This window comes from Phyllobates terribilis, unplaced genomic scaffold (genome assembly GCF_046119375.1).
Source record: "Phyllobates terribilis strain yellow unplaced genomic scaffold, ASM4611937v1 Scaffold_12__6_contigs__length_324123572, whole genome shotgun sequence".
Classification (NCBI taxonomy): domain Eukaryota; kingdom Metazoa; phylum Chordata; class Amphibia; order Anura; family Dendrobatidae; genus Phyllobates; species Phyllobates terribilis.
In genome coordinates, this window is record NW_027362772.1 from 234,484,056 (window position 1) to 234,499,012 (window position 14,957).

General features: G+C 37.7%; 1 protein-coding gene across 4 annotated transcripts in view; it reads right to left on the reverse strand.

The window, feature by feature from the left end:
* Positions 1-14,957, reverse strand: part of AJAP1 (adherens junctions associated protein 1) — a 524,377-nt gene that overhangs the window by 29,888 nt on the left and 479,532 nt on the right. The gene's annotated exons all lie outside the window — the stretch shown is intronic.

Consider the following 14,957-nt stretch of genomic DNA (forward strand, 5'->3'; position numbering starts at 1 on the left):
GAAAATCACATACTTGCAGTGCCCGCTTCCAGTGCCGGCACTGGAGAATCCTCACCGCGTGCGATGTGAGGATTCACAAGTCTGCAGTCACATTGAGTGACTGCAAGCTTTTAGCCTAAGGTTGGAAAACCTCTTTAAGAAGTGAAACAGTAAAGTTGATGCTTGAAAAAGTGCATAAAAGGTAATGTAAACCAGCTGAATTCTGCTACCATTATAATAATTCTAAATTGTAGACACTACTAAACTGGAGACCTGGCTCCTGACAGGGGAGGATGAGTTCCTGCCACTGTTAGTTAGGAGCATTTGGGGTCCACTTTTTATTAAATTGGAAATTCCATTTAAATCCCCCTTCACACATCAGTGTCTCTGGTACGTGTGGCATCATTTTCACACTTACTGGAGATACTTACACATGTAGACTCATTATAATCTATGGTTATAATCTATGGAGCTGCGCACATGTCTCTGTATTAACATGGACAGTGTGTCTGTGTGATACACACGTAGACCTCTCCATGCACATAGATGAAATAAAATGTGACATTCATGTGCATCATCCGTGTGCACCATCCATGTGACACGTACCAGAATAGAATTCAGAATAGAAATTATGTTTAGGTGTTAAAGATGTGCAAATATAGGGAAAGATATGTGTAAGATATACAATTAGTGCTTTGAGTGTGTAGTTTAGTGTACATGTTCCCACGCAGGTCCGACCTATTCCAGCGCTCTCCGAATCTGGCCCCGGCAAACGTGAATAGCAGTAACAATAATGCTCAAGAGAGTCGCTGAGTCTCACATAGGGAAGTGTGACTGGGCGACAATGATTATTACTGACGTCACTGCTGTTCAGAGCCGTAAGGGTTTCACGACTCTGATGAGCGGTGACGTCAGTACCCAGCGACTGTGAATAGCATTAACGTTACTGTTATTTACAGTCGCCGGTGCCAGATTCGAGGAACATTGGACTACGTCAGTCCTGCATGGGAATATTTTTTCTACTAAATTGGTGAACAAGGGACAGGCTCTTGTTTTTGCTTCTCTCTTTTTATGTTTTTCAGGTATCCATTTCTGTATTAAGGTGGATTTGGTGGACAGCAGCAGATTCCCAGGACTACGATTGACCTGCATGTTTGTTTTTTGTTTTTTTTTAATAAATTGGTGAATCAGGGAAAGTGTGGGGGAGTGTTTTTTCAAGTAAACTATTTTTTTGAGTGTGAATTTTTAATTTTGATTACTGGGTTAGTAATGGGGTTGTCTGATAGACACCTCTCCATTAATAACCCCAGGAATTGATGCCAGCTGTGATTTATGACAAATAAATTTGACAATTTTGGCAAAGTACCAGAATTGCCGCATCTATTGTGATGCGCCACTTCTGGGGTGACTGAGAACTGGTATTTCTAGGCTGGGAAGGGCCCAATATCCATGGACCTTCTTAATATCCATGGACCTTCCCAGCCTGATAATATCAGCTCACAGCTGCCTGCTTTACCTTTTATCAAAAATATCTATCTATGTATCTATCTATCTATCTATCTACAGTGCCTACAAGTAGTATTCAACCCCCTGCAGATTTAGCTGGTTTGATAAGATGCAAATAAGTTAGAGCCTTCAAACTGCAAACGAGAGTAGGTTTTATGAACAGAAGCATAAATCTTACAAACCAAAAAGTTATGTTGCTCAGTTGAATTTTATTAAATTTTAAACATAAAAGTGTGGGTCAATTATTATTCAACCCCTATGTTTAATATTTTGTGGAATAACCCTTGTTTGCAATTACAGCTAATAATCGTCTTTTATAAGACCTGATCAGGCCGGCACAGGTCTGTGGAGTTATCTTGGCCCACTCCTCCATGCAGATCTTCTCCAAGTTATCTAGGTTCTTTGGGTGTCTCATGTGGACTTTATTCTTGAGCTCCTTCCACAAGTTTTCAATTGGGTTAAGGTCAGGAGACTGACTAAGCCACTCCAACACCTTGACTTTTTCCCTCTTGAACCAGGCCTTGGTTTTCTTGGCTGTGTGCTTTGGGTCGTTGTCTTGTTGGAAGATGAAATTACGACCCATCTTAAGATCCTTGATGGAGGAGCGGAGGTTCTTGGCCAAAATCTCCAGGTAGGCCGTGCTATCCATCTTCCCATGGATGCGGACCAGATGGCCAGGCCCCTTGGCTGAGAAACAGCCCCACAGCATGATGCTGCCACCACCATGCTTGACTGTAGGGATGGTATTCTTGGGGTCGTATGCAGTGCCATCCAGTCTCCAAACGTCACGTGTGTGGTTGGCACCAAAGATCTCGATCTTGGTCTCATCAGACCATATAAACTTGAACTAGTCTGTCTCAGAGTCCTCCAAGTGATCATGAGCAAACTGTAGACGAGCCTTGACATGACGCTTTGATAGTAAAGGTACCTTACGGGCTCGTCTGGAACGGAGACCATTGCGGTGGAGTACGTTACTTATGGTATTGACTGAAACCAATGTCCCCACTGCCATGAGATCTTCCCGGAGCTCCTTCCTTGTTGTCCTTGGGTTAGCCTTGACTCTTCGGACAAGCCTGGCCTCGGCACGGGAGGACACTTTCAAAGGCTGTCCAGGCCGTGGAAGGCTAACAGTAGTTCCATAAGCCTTCCACTTACGGATGATGCTTCCAACAGTGGAGACAGGTAGGCCCAACTCCTTGGAAAGGGTTTTGTACCCCTTGCCAGCCTTGTTACCCTCCACGATCTTGTCTCTGATGGCCTTGGAATGCTCCTTTGTCTTTCCCATGTTGACCATGTCTGAGTGCTGTTCACAAGTTTGGGGAGGGTCTTAAATAGTCAGAAAAGGCTGGCAAAAGAGATCTTTAATCCACACATGTGAAGCTCATTATTCTTGGTGCCTGAACTACTTCTTAATACTTTAGGGGGACCAAACAGAATTCTTGTGGTTTGAGGGGTTGAATAATAAATGACACTCTGAATTAACTTTTAACGTTTTAAAAAAACAAAAACAAAAAAAACAAAAACAAAATTTGCTGCAGTGCATTTCCCACTTCCAGGCTGATCTACAGTACAAATGTCACAATGCCAAGTTAATTCCGCATGTGTCAACCAGCTAAATCTGCAGGGGGTTGAATACTACTTGTAGGCACTGTATCTATCTATCTATCTATCTATGTATCTATCTATCTATTTATCTGACTATCTATCATCAACTTACCTCATATCTATCTCTATCTCATATCTATCTCTCATCTACAGTGGGGAAAAAAGTATTTAGTCAGCCCCAAATTGTGCAGGTTCTCCCACTTAAAAAGATGAGAGAGGTCTGTAATTGACATCATAGGTAGACCAAATTTTGGTGGAAAATAAGTATTTGGTCAATTACGAACAAGCAAGATTTCAGGCTCTCACAGACCTGTAACTTTTTTAAGAGGCTCCTCTGTCCTCCACTCATTACCTGTAACAATGATCCCAAGTACACCACCAGGGCAATGAAGGAGTGGCTTTGTAGGAGGCATTTCAAGGTCCGGGAGTGGCCTAGCCATTCTCCAGATCTAAACCCTATAGAAAACCTTTGGAGGGAGTTGAAAGTCCGTGTTGCCCAGCGATAGTCCCAAAATATTACTGCTCTAGAGGAGATCTGCATGGAGGAATGGGCCAACATACCAGCAACAGTGTGTGCCAACCTTGTGAAGACTTACAGAAAACGTTTGACCACTGTCATTGCCAGCAAAGGATATATAACAAAGTATTGAGATGAACTTTTGTAATTGACCAAATACTTATTTTCCACCAAAATTTGAAAAAAATTTCTTCCCAAATCAGACAATGTGATGTTCAGGATTTGTTTTCTCATTTTGTCTCTCATAGTTGAGGTCTACCTATGATGTCAATTACAGGCCTCTATCATCTTTTTAAGTGGGAGAACTTGCACAATTGGTGGCTGACGAAATACTTTTTTTCCCCACTGTATATCTTTGCACAGCTTTAACATTTCTATTCTGCATTCTATTCCAGTATGTGTCACATGAATGGTGCAGACAGATGGCACACGGATGCCACACACACACAGATAGCCCCCGAATGATGCACATGGACACACAGATATGGATAACACTGGTACTGTTTTTTTCCAGTTCCAGAAATATCAGGATGTTTGAAGGAGGCCTAAGATAGGGTTGGTGTTGCTTGTGCCAACTCAATCCTTCTTTATGACATTTTTTAATTTTAAAGTGTCTTCCGTGAATTTGTTACTTTAGACTTCAAGTCACTTGTAAAATTGCTGAACTACCACATGGCCTTAATGTTTCCCTACTAGAGTCAATAAATGTCAAAAAGGTGGGTGTTGTACTGAAGACCTCCCATTTTGAGCTAAGGAAGAGAAATATTTCATTGAGTGGGTTCTGCTTTGGTGAACTTAAACTTACACGTTGTCAAATCGACTTGAATAGACCCATGTCATTCCCCACTGTCCCAAAAGTGGCTACATATAGTTGGAGAATCAAAACCCACATGGCATATTTGATTGCTGGAGTGGCTGTAATTTCAAAAATATATTGGGGGAAATTTACAAAGTGAGATATAAAAGGTTGAAGACTGTAAAATACAACTTTGTCCTTCTAGTTTGACTTTAATATTCCCTTTTTATTAACTTAGGATAGATATAATGGGCCCAATTAATTATTGTCTTCCCTACTTTTTGTCTAGCTTTTAGTGCTTTATGCGGTCTTTTTGTTTGCACCATATTCATTTTTCTATTTGGACCTTGTTTAAAGTAATTTTTTTATTTGTTCTTCTGTTTTTATTTTTAGTTCACCACTGTGAACGGAGTTTAAGGTTTCCAAATATTTTCATCATATGCAACTTTGAAAAAGATGCAAGTTTTGTGGCATATGTACTCCAATCCCCCATGGCTCCCTGGAGAGAGGTTATGTACGCCATGGATTTTGGCACAGTTCTTTAAATACGTTATCAATATCTATGGGGTGGAAAACACAAATGGAACACCCACAGCGAATGCTGGCTTACTTCAGTGCACTCAACTTTGAGCAAATGAAGACCCTCCAAAAACTTATCATACATGCAGAGGTAGACCGTGGTGATCCTGGAGTCATGGAAAGAAGTTTGCTTCTTTCTGCTGATAACATAGACCTTAGTGGTGAGAGCCATACAAATGCATAGCTATCACAGTCGATCTGATTTGCACAACTGGGATCAAGGGACCTCCTTTACACTAATAAGTTGGAGTTCCAGAGGTGGACCTTCACTTATGATATGCCATAAATGACTAAAGTGGGAAAACCACTTTAATACCAATTTGGTCAAAGCTTAATATGGAATTTAGATGACAACACACTAATAAAGAAAATCATTATATTTAGTACTAGTGAGTAGTGTGTGCCCATGTGTGCCCATTAATACATTTGGAACAATTTACTGTAAAATTCTTTTGTTTAAGATTTGTGTATGAAATGCCATACTTAATAAATATGGGTTAATATATCTAATTCAAAGATTAATTGCTGGCTTGTATAAATACACAAATCTCATAAAGTGCCTTAAAGATGCCCAACGTGTTTTTAAGGTGTAAATGTGCTTCCTAGTAGCTTTTCAGAATTAACTGTCCTAGATCTACATGAGAAATAATGCCATTTCTGGCCATTATATCTCTTGTATTCTGCTTTTTTAGCAGTTTTCCCTTTGCAGGCTCTATATCTTAGTTTACAGTTGTTTCTGGGCTGGTGGGAGGAGATAAGCTGCTTTGAATTCTCCCATACATAGCATAGCACTCAGAGATTAATTCCTGTTATTCCTTTTTTAGCACACCAAGAACACTTCCAGCACTGCTACATCCTCATGTTGCTGGAGAGTCTCCACCTGGCTATAGAAAGGCGTGGCCAGATTCTGCAGGAATTTAAAACCACTGTGTTTTGTAGAGTTTTGCTTCCTGCCAGCAGTGGATATTTTAGGCAGCTTCTCCCTCCACACCTTTTTCTGAACTTAGGCCATAGTGGCAGTTCATCACTAATTCCCTGTCAATGTGCATTATTGTTATGACTCTTCTATTATCAACCTGGTTTGTTTACTTGTTTAGCCTGATCTCTTCGCTCCTGAACCCGGCTTCATATTTTGAACCTCTTCTGCCAATCCAATCCTCAGACTATCTGACCCACCCTATGTGCTTTGTATTTGACCCAGTGTCCAGCTGCTGCAGGTCCGGGGACAGCCCTGGAGTGGCACCTGGTAACTACCCTAACGTCCCAAACCTATCCTCACCATCAGAGGCTCTAGTGTCTAGTGAAGACCAGGTAGCTACTTAGTTACATACCTCCAGAGTAACCCCAGCCAGTGGTGCAGTGGGTCCAAAACCATCCTTGTCAGAGTATAAATTTGGATCTAGATCAAGTGTGAAATAAGAGACTTGCCAGAAATCTCAGCGCAAACTTTCTGTCTCTCTCTGTCTGTTTCCTCACTTTGCTTCTCACTCTTCCACTTATCTGCGTGACAGGGTGGCAAATCAGAGATGTTCGTGGGTAGAGCCGATTTTTTGGCGAGAAAAAGTCGGAACTCCAAACACGAACCCGAATTTGAAATGCCGAACAAATTCGCTCAACACTAATTGTGAGCAGCAGAGGTGAAAAGTGAGATGAGTATTATTTGCTTTTTTTTCGACATCTTACTTTTATATTGCCTTGGGGGTCTCTTTGGACCCCAGGTCATAATAAGGGACAGAGAATAAATCTGCTGCAAATAGAATTTCCCAGTGAAATCTGTGCAATTTGGCATCTTCAAATCTCATCAGATCAGCTCATCTCTAACTATGACTCTATCCAACCCCTTTTAAGCTCTTTAACACAAACATAGCCTTAGCAATGTCAAAGTGACTTCAACATATATTTATATATTATATAGAACATATTGGTAAATGGATGGTCACTGCTCTTCACTGCTGTGCTGTCACACACTATCTGTACAGTTGTTCTTAGTATTTTACTGCTTCCTTTCCCTATTTCTATGGCTAAGCAGTGAGCTGTGATGTCCTCTCACTTTCCATATTCAACACAAAATAGCTGCTGAATTCCCTTTATTCTAGTTATACAGGATAAGAATGTCCCTTGTGATTGGCTGTGCTATACCTCATGATGTGTCAGCTGCAAGGCATTATGGGAAAACCTGGCCTACCACTCCTGAGGTGATGTGTAAAATGGAAGAGGCCATTTTAGGCTATTCACCCACAGTGAAGTGTAAGATCTGTGAATTCTTAAAAATTCAACACAAATTTGATTCTTATCAAATAAATTGACTTATATTAAATATTCACTATTATATTTTGGTCTTAAAGCAACTAAAGATCCAGTCCAATGAAAAAAAACCTTAAAAAGGAAGATATGAAAAGTCAAGTAATAATCTTACTTAAAAAAATAGTCAAACCACAAGCCAATTTACTAACCATATCTGCACCTAAAATTTTCCGTTGAATAGACACAAGAGTTTTAACAATTCACTGTATGAGGATCTTTAATTGTAGGTTAAAGTTTCTTTTAATGCAAGAATAAATATCCAACCAAAAACCTTAAGGAAGAAGCATTTATATTCTGCATATGTGTATTTATCCTGTACCTAGACTAATTAAACAAAGTAAATGGAAACTGTTACTTTGAGAAATGTTATTTTCCTGTAGATATTGTGATAATCTGCAGGTAAATAGTGAATAAACCTTGAGAAGCTGGCTGACTAGTGCAGTGGCTACAGAGAGAAAATGAAGTTTTATTTTCCCTGTAGCCACTTGCTTCCAGTCACTGGGGCCGTGCAGGGAGCAGTTATAGTCACCGCTCTCTGCACAATGAGTGCAGCTGTAATCGTTCCCCAGCACTTTGATTGACAGCCCAATCTGCAGTGTATGTGAGCAGTGTATCTGTATAGAGAAGGCTGACAATCAAAATGCTGTGGAGAGATTACAGCAGTGCTCTCCATATGCTGAATGGTGACTGTATACGCTCCCTACAATGCCCCAATGACTCGAAGTAAGCAGCAACAGGGAGAATGAAAGTTTATTTTCTCCCTGTAGCCACTGCTCCAGCATATCAGTTATTCAGAGTTTATATGCTATTAACCTGCAGATTATCATGTGATAGTTTACCTTTAATTTTTACATATAAAAAAAAAGCTGTAATTAAAAGTTTAAGCATTGGCCATTACAGTCAGTAGAACATTTTTTTTAATCTGAGTTCAGCTCTGGAAAAAGAAAACATGAAATCTGATTGGTTGCAACAAGCAGATTCAAATCTTTTTGTTCAAAATTTGTCCAAAAACAATAAAAATAATTGTCCAAAATTTGCTTTATCTTGATCAACAAATATCAGTAAATGTTGATAAATAATAAATTAACAAATGAATTTAGTTTTGTGACAAACTAAGAAAATAACATGTCTTCTGGAAAAACAATGCAAACATTTAAATGAAAATTGGAACTCTTGGACCTTGTGGAGTGTGTCAATGACTGCCTTCTGGACATCTGTCAAGTCAGCAGTCTTCCCCTTGATTGTGGAGCCTACTGAAACAGACTATGGGACCTTTTTAAACGCTTAGGAAGCCTTTGCAGTTGTTTTTTGTTAATTATTTTAATTTACTGAGATAATGAGTTTTGTGTTTTCATTGGCTTTAAGCCATAATCATCAACATTAAAAGAAATAAACAATTGAAATAGATCACTGTGTTTGTAATGACTCTATATGATATACGAGTTTCACTTTTTGTACTGAAGAACTGAAATAAATAAACTTTTTGATGATATTTTAATTTAGTGAGATGCACCTGTATGTCCAAAAATATAAAAAAATAATTGTCCAAAATTTGCTTTATCTTGACCAACAAATATCAGTAAATGTTGAAAAATAATAAATTAACAAATTAAATTTGTATTATGACAAACTAAGAAAACAACATTTTTTTAATAAAAAACAATGTAAAAAAAATTTGCAAGGAGACTGGCTCTTGTGTTGTTCGAAAGGTCCCTTGTAATCTTAGTGACTAATAGATAGTTGTTTCTTAAAAGCACACTATGTGGTAAGCTGTGGTACTGCATGGAAAGTTTTTCAAGAAAATGTTTGTTTTTTTAAATAAATAATTTGTTGTATGAGCAAAACTAAGTAACTAAATCCCATAGCAATAAATAGAATATTAATACCAATCATTTTCCCCCCAAAATTCTAACTTTAAAAAATAGTGAAGAATTGTAAAAAAAAATAAAATTATTCAGTTCTGGAAAGCTCAGGTTATGCCAGCAAATAACTGTCATGAGCATTTCAGAAAGAACAATTCATTTGCTGCCGAGCACAGTGCTAGACCTACATTAAATCTATATTTAAAAAAAACCTTCAGGAACATTTTTATTTCTCAGACTCAATCTTATATTGAGTTTATTTTTCATCTACCACACACTGGACAGCTCATCTGCAGCAGCAAAATTCACAGCAAAGAGTCAGATGATTGTCAGGACGAAAAATTCTGTTGATTGGTTCTCTGTCAAAAGTTAGTGTTTAAGTTATATTTGATGGAATTTTTCTTCAATCATACAAACAGTTGAGGATCTTATTGCATATTAGGACTAGTAGTTTTTCACTAAGGAAATTTTTTTTTTGGTAAAGGACTCAGAGTGGTTAAAAAAAAAAAAAATCAAAGAAGCAATACTCACCTGACTGATGCCCCATTGCTCCAGTACCAATTCTTAATGGTTTGTTTTTTTTGTATGTCTTAAGTAGAGCAGTTCATTCTCCTACAATGCTGATCATTTAACTGAAAGCTGAAATCTACAACAGGTTATGGGCCCAGTCAGCACACACCACAGCTTGCCAAACAGACTGATATAAGGAATCTTCCAAAAGTTCATATTTCCTGTATATACCATAAGTAAGAAACGCAATAAACCCTGATTCATTAAGACTGACATTGCGCACGTTAATGAAAAGCTAAAACGGTATGGGTCCAGCTCCTTAGATAAAATTTCAATGTTTTATTTAGACAATTCGAAAAAGACTACATGGTGCTCAATGGGATAAAATTAACTAAAAAGAGAGAATGGTGACCTGTTTCGATTGCAGACTGCTCTCATTAAGCCCATGTTCACACGTTCAGTATTTGGTCAGTATTTTACATCAGTATTTGGAAGCTAAAATCAGGAGTGGGTGATAAATACAGAAGTGGTGACGAGTTTCTATTATACTTTTCCTCTGATTGTTCCACTCCTGGTTTTGGCTTACAAATACTGATATAAAATACTGACCAAATACTGAACGTGTGAACGTGGCTTAAGATTCCAGTCTGTGATCGAAATGCGTCTCCTTTCTCTCTTTTTTCTTAATTTTTTGTCTGATTTTTTCCCTTTGAGTGTCATGGATTTTTTTAGAATTGTCTAAATAAAACATTGGAATTTTATCTAAAGAGCTGAAACTATACCATTTTTGCTTTTTTGACTTATGTCGAATCAGGATGGAGTTCTGTGCATTGGACTACATTTAATGGTGAGCTGGCTGTTTTACTATCATTGTGCACGTTAGTCTTAATGATGAGCATGAGCATCATCTTAATGATTATGTGCCTAATTCCCTAAAAGACATACGCCACTTAATGAATTAGGTGCATCTTACAACTGGCTAAAAATTTTATTCTAGTCAGACACTGAATTAACATTTCTGCCCCCAACTTTTGATGAATTTGTTGCATGGACTTTGCAATGCTGTGTACTGCCCCAGCTCCACCTAGTTTGGACAACTGGCCAAAATTGACATAAAAATGCAGAATGCTTCACAATTTTTGAGCAACTTCATGTTTTGCAAAATTTGAAGGTCTTTTATACCAGAATTTTGGAGGTGGAAATATAACTGCCCAGAGATAATTTTGGGAATATAATACTCAAGAGAGACCATTGATTAATAATCTGGCATGAGATACGAAAAACAGGCAAGAACTGCTATAAATGTATCACTAAAAACTTACAAACCGATCCACATAAGACATGAGATCTCTGCTAAAGACTTGTAGAATGAACTGCAATTCACCTGCATCAAAGATCAGTTCTAAACTGGAAGATATTTCTGCTTCTAAACAGCAAGATACAGTATTTTTGCAAAAGAAACCATGTGCAGAAGCACATAAATACAATGCTGGAAATGATCACACAACTGAGATCAGTGGGTAAGGATTTAAAATACAGCCATTTTATAGCCATATGCAGCTTAAATGACACATTCAAAGTACTGATTAATGCACTAAAGACTGAGACAGTTGACCTGAATGTGAAAAAAATAATGCATTTAAAGTGAAAATTGATGCCATCACAAGGATGGTGCCTCGACTCCATAGCATCAAGTCATTTGTCAAGTAATAGAAGTTTTTTGTTTCACAGAACTTAACTTAAATAACAAGAAAACAATCCACCTTCCTGATAGAAGCAGAAAAATGCAGAAGGTACTAGAAATGGATTCCTTATGTGTCCCAGCGAAAATAGACAGAATTTAGTCATACCAATAAAAGATGTATTGTATGTTCCCAGTCTAGAAGGAAGGGTGTTGGATTATACAACAACTGAAGACTTATGCTGGAGTGACTGTACTGAGTAGAAAGCAGATTATGCTGTGTTAATTATTAGAGTTTGTTAACAATCTTTTGTGTCAGCTCTCTCCAGTAATCCTACAGGATGCTGTGATGAAGATGAGGGTTGCTGTAAATTCCAAGTACAACAGCTTATTCTCGAACAAAACTTGAGTGCTGATGATTCTTCTCGAAGCTAAAATATGTAACAACCAGATCCTCATTGGGCTCTACTGGGTTAGCGACTACCTGAGCAGAATTTTCTGTGTCAAGATGGGACCAGAAGGTAGAAACCAATGCGTATCCAGGCAGCATTGAAAGAAGTGCATTGGGGAATTGATTAGGTTCATACTCATTCTTTTATGTTTTTTAACCACTCTGAGTGCTTTTTGCAAAACGAAAAATTCCTAGCTAGACAACCTAGTTAATTTAGATATCATTTATAATGGTTTATACATAAAACAACAGCTGGCGGGCAGCTAACACCATTTCAATATTTTTAATCTCTTTAGTCTGCTTTGGACAACTTTTGTATATAGAGTTGCTATGCTGAGACGCCTCCTGATCAGCTGAAGCTCGTGAGGAAACTCGACAGCAAGTGTTCAAATTCCAATTAAAGGGAACCTGTCGCACGTAAAAACGCAATTAGCCTGCAGATATGGAGCTATTCTGCAAGTTAAAAGTGTTTTGAACCTGCCCGGCGCCTGCACTTAGACCACCGCTGCCATAACCCCGGCACTGACTGACAGCCGGCTCAGCATTAGACTTGACAATCAGTCAGTGCAAGGGACGCAGCTACAGATCGGAGACTGAACCCGCACCGCGGCCACCCACATGGCTGAAACCTGGACACTGCAGGGAGCATCTGTTGCAGTGGCTGGTCTCTGTAATTCTGCATTGGTTCTCTTGGCATTATCTCATACTCTCTCTGTGGTGGCTGCCATGATGACTGTCTATACTCTTGGCGGGAGTACCGTGGATTCCCTTAGTAGCGTGAAGAATCTCTTCTTTCAAATTGCGGGTTGTAGGAGAGTGGCATCGTGTCATAGAAATGATCCCCTCTATTCTCTGGACATTCTCTTCTGAAATGACCTAGTTGGTTACAACGATGACAGATTGGTTCCCTTAGTCTTAAACTCGGTCCTCTGTACATTTGTTGAGGACCCATCCATCTTGGGGGTGAGCGGTATAGTTGTTGTGGGTATCCTGGGGGAAATGGCAACTATTCTTGTTGATTATCTGCAGGTTGATAGACTGCTAGAGCAGCTGGAGCAGGAGCAGGAACAGGAGTCGGTGCAGGTGCTGGAGCAGGCTCTGGAGTAGGCCTTGGAGCAGGCCTTACTACAGCATCCAATTGTTTCTCTATAGCTTTAGCAATAAGGAGTACCTTTCGCGGGGACATGTCCACATATTCTGGTCTGGAGTCTGTAAGCTTCGCTGAGATTTCCTCTCTGAGTCCCCTAACAAATGAAGTGACTAGCAGATTTTGCTGGATCCTCTGACCTGTTAACCCTTCAGCGTGCTCGGGTGTTATGTTTCAATCTCTCTGTGTCCATGATTTGCGACTGTTTGACAGCTTTAATACATGTGAGCAATGTCTGTTTCTTAGGCATTCCTCACATGTATTAAAGCTGTCAAACAGTCAGACATAGAGATAATGAACACCCAAGCATGCTGAAGATACTCGGTGTTCGCCCGAGCATGCTCGCCGAAAGAGTTAACAGAACAAACTCACTCATTACTAGTAACTAACTTTCACAATTATTTAAAAAAACTCAAGGTGAACACTGTGAATTTTTGATTCAAAGTTTCCCATATATTTTTGTAAACATTTTTTATTATCTGTATGCGTCGTTAAAAAAAAAAAAATACAATTCTGCCAACAGTCTCAAGTGAAAATCTCCCACAGATTCTATGCAGTCCTATGTGTCATTATGGTTAGTGTCAAACTCTGATCCTAAAGGGAGGACCTTTGTATTTAGGACATTCCAATAACATCCAGCTCAGTCATCAATTGTTCCTGTTAATTTCATGTTCGCTGAAATGTATTTGTTGATCAAGAAACAAACAAAAGTATAAAATATAAAAAGGAAATAATGTATAATATTGAAAAATTATGATGTATAATAATAAATACAAATAGTATTATTACCTTATTTCTAATATGAATTTCCCTTCCAAATTTTCATTTCAATATAATGAAAATGTTTCATGACTTGATATAGAAATTAATATTACTGTGTTAGTATAGTGATATTACCGTCTCATCATTAAAAAATATTGTGTCCTATATCAAACGCATGTATACCTTTTATCTCAGCTCTAAACTCACATTTATGGTCTTGCATCGATAATGACGCTTCTATGCTGACTAGAAAAAATAATAATTGGATTTGCGTTCAGTTTATTCGCTATCATTTACATGGCTTATTTTTATCACATTATCCTTTATTTCTAATCTTTTATCATTGTACATTATTTTTGTTTTAAGGGGCAAAAATATATATTCTAAATAGGATGAAAAGATAGATAAATTGTTGAGATAATTATTTTATCCCTATTTATGCAGTATTTTATTTTTTGGATATTTTATATTATTTACTTGCTTTTAAAAGTGCAATCAATTTTACCAATTATTAAACTGCTATGATATAATAATAATAATAATAATTATAATAATAATAATAAGAAGAAGAAGAAGAAGAATTTAAACTTGTAAAAACAGGTCACCTTAAAGTGATTGCCTTTTTTCATTTTAAATTTTCTGTGCTAATTAATTTCTTGACTTTGATTTTTGTAGTAACATTTTTTTCTAATACAGAGATCATACAGAGCCAAATCCTGTGACTTGATATGGCTAAATAATAATATTCTACAGTCACCACTAGGGGGAGCTAGCATCCTTTTTTACTTTTGAGCAAAATGTAAAATCAGTTTGCATTGAGCTCCCTCTAATGGTGGCTGAAAGCAGACTTTTTTTTAAACACTGTGAATGCAAGGTAGTTGGGGCACTATATAAAAAATCAAATCTCCAATCTCTATAAAAATATATTAAGAAATTAATCAACACAGAATTTTTGTCTTATTTTAGTGAAGAAAATAAAACAGAGTTTACATCTAGATATTGATTTTAATACTTTCTCAAAGTATGTAAAAAAAATGAGTGAAAAATCTTTGAAGGTACAGTGATTTACATCAATGCCCTAAAGATCATGGTGACCTTTCCGGGTCTAAATATATTTTGTAAATCTTGTACATTATTTATATTTTAAGTATCAAAAATATATATTTTAGATAGCATGAAAAATTAGATAGATAGATAGATGGATAAGTAGATACGATAGATGATAAATAGATAGATAAATTATTATTTTAATCCTATT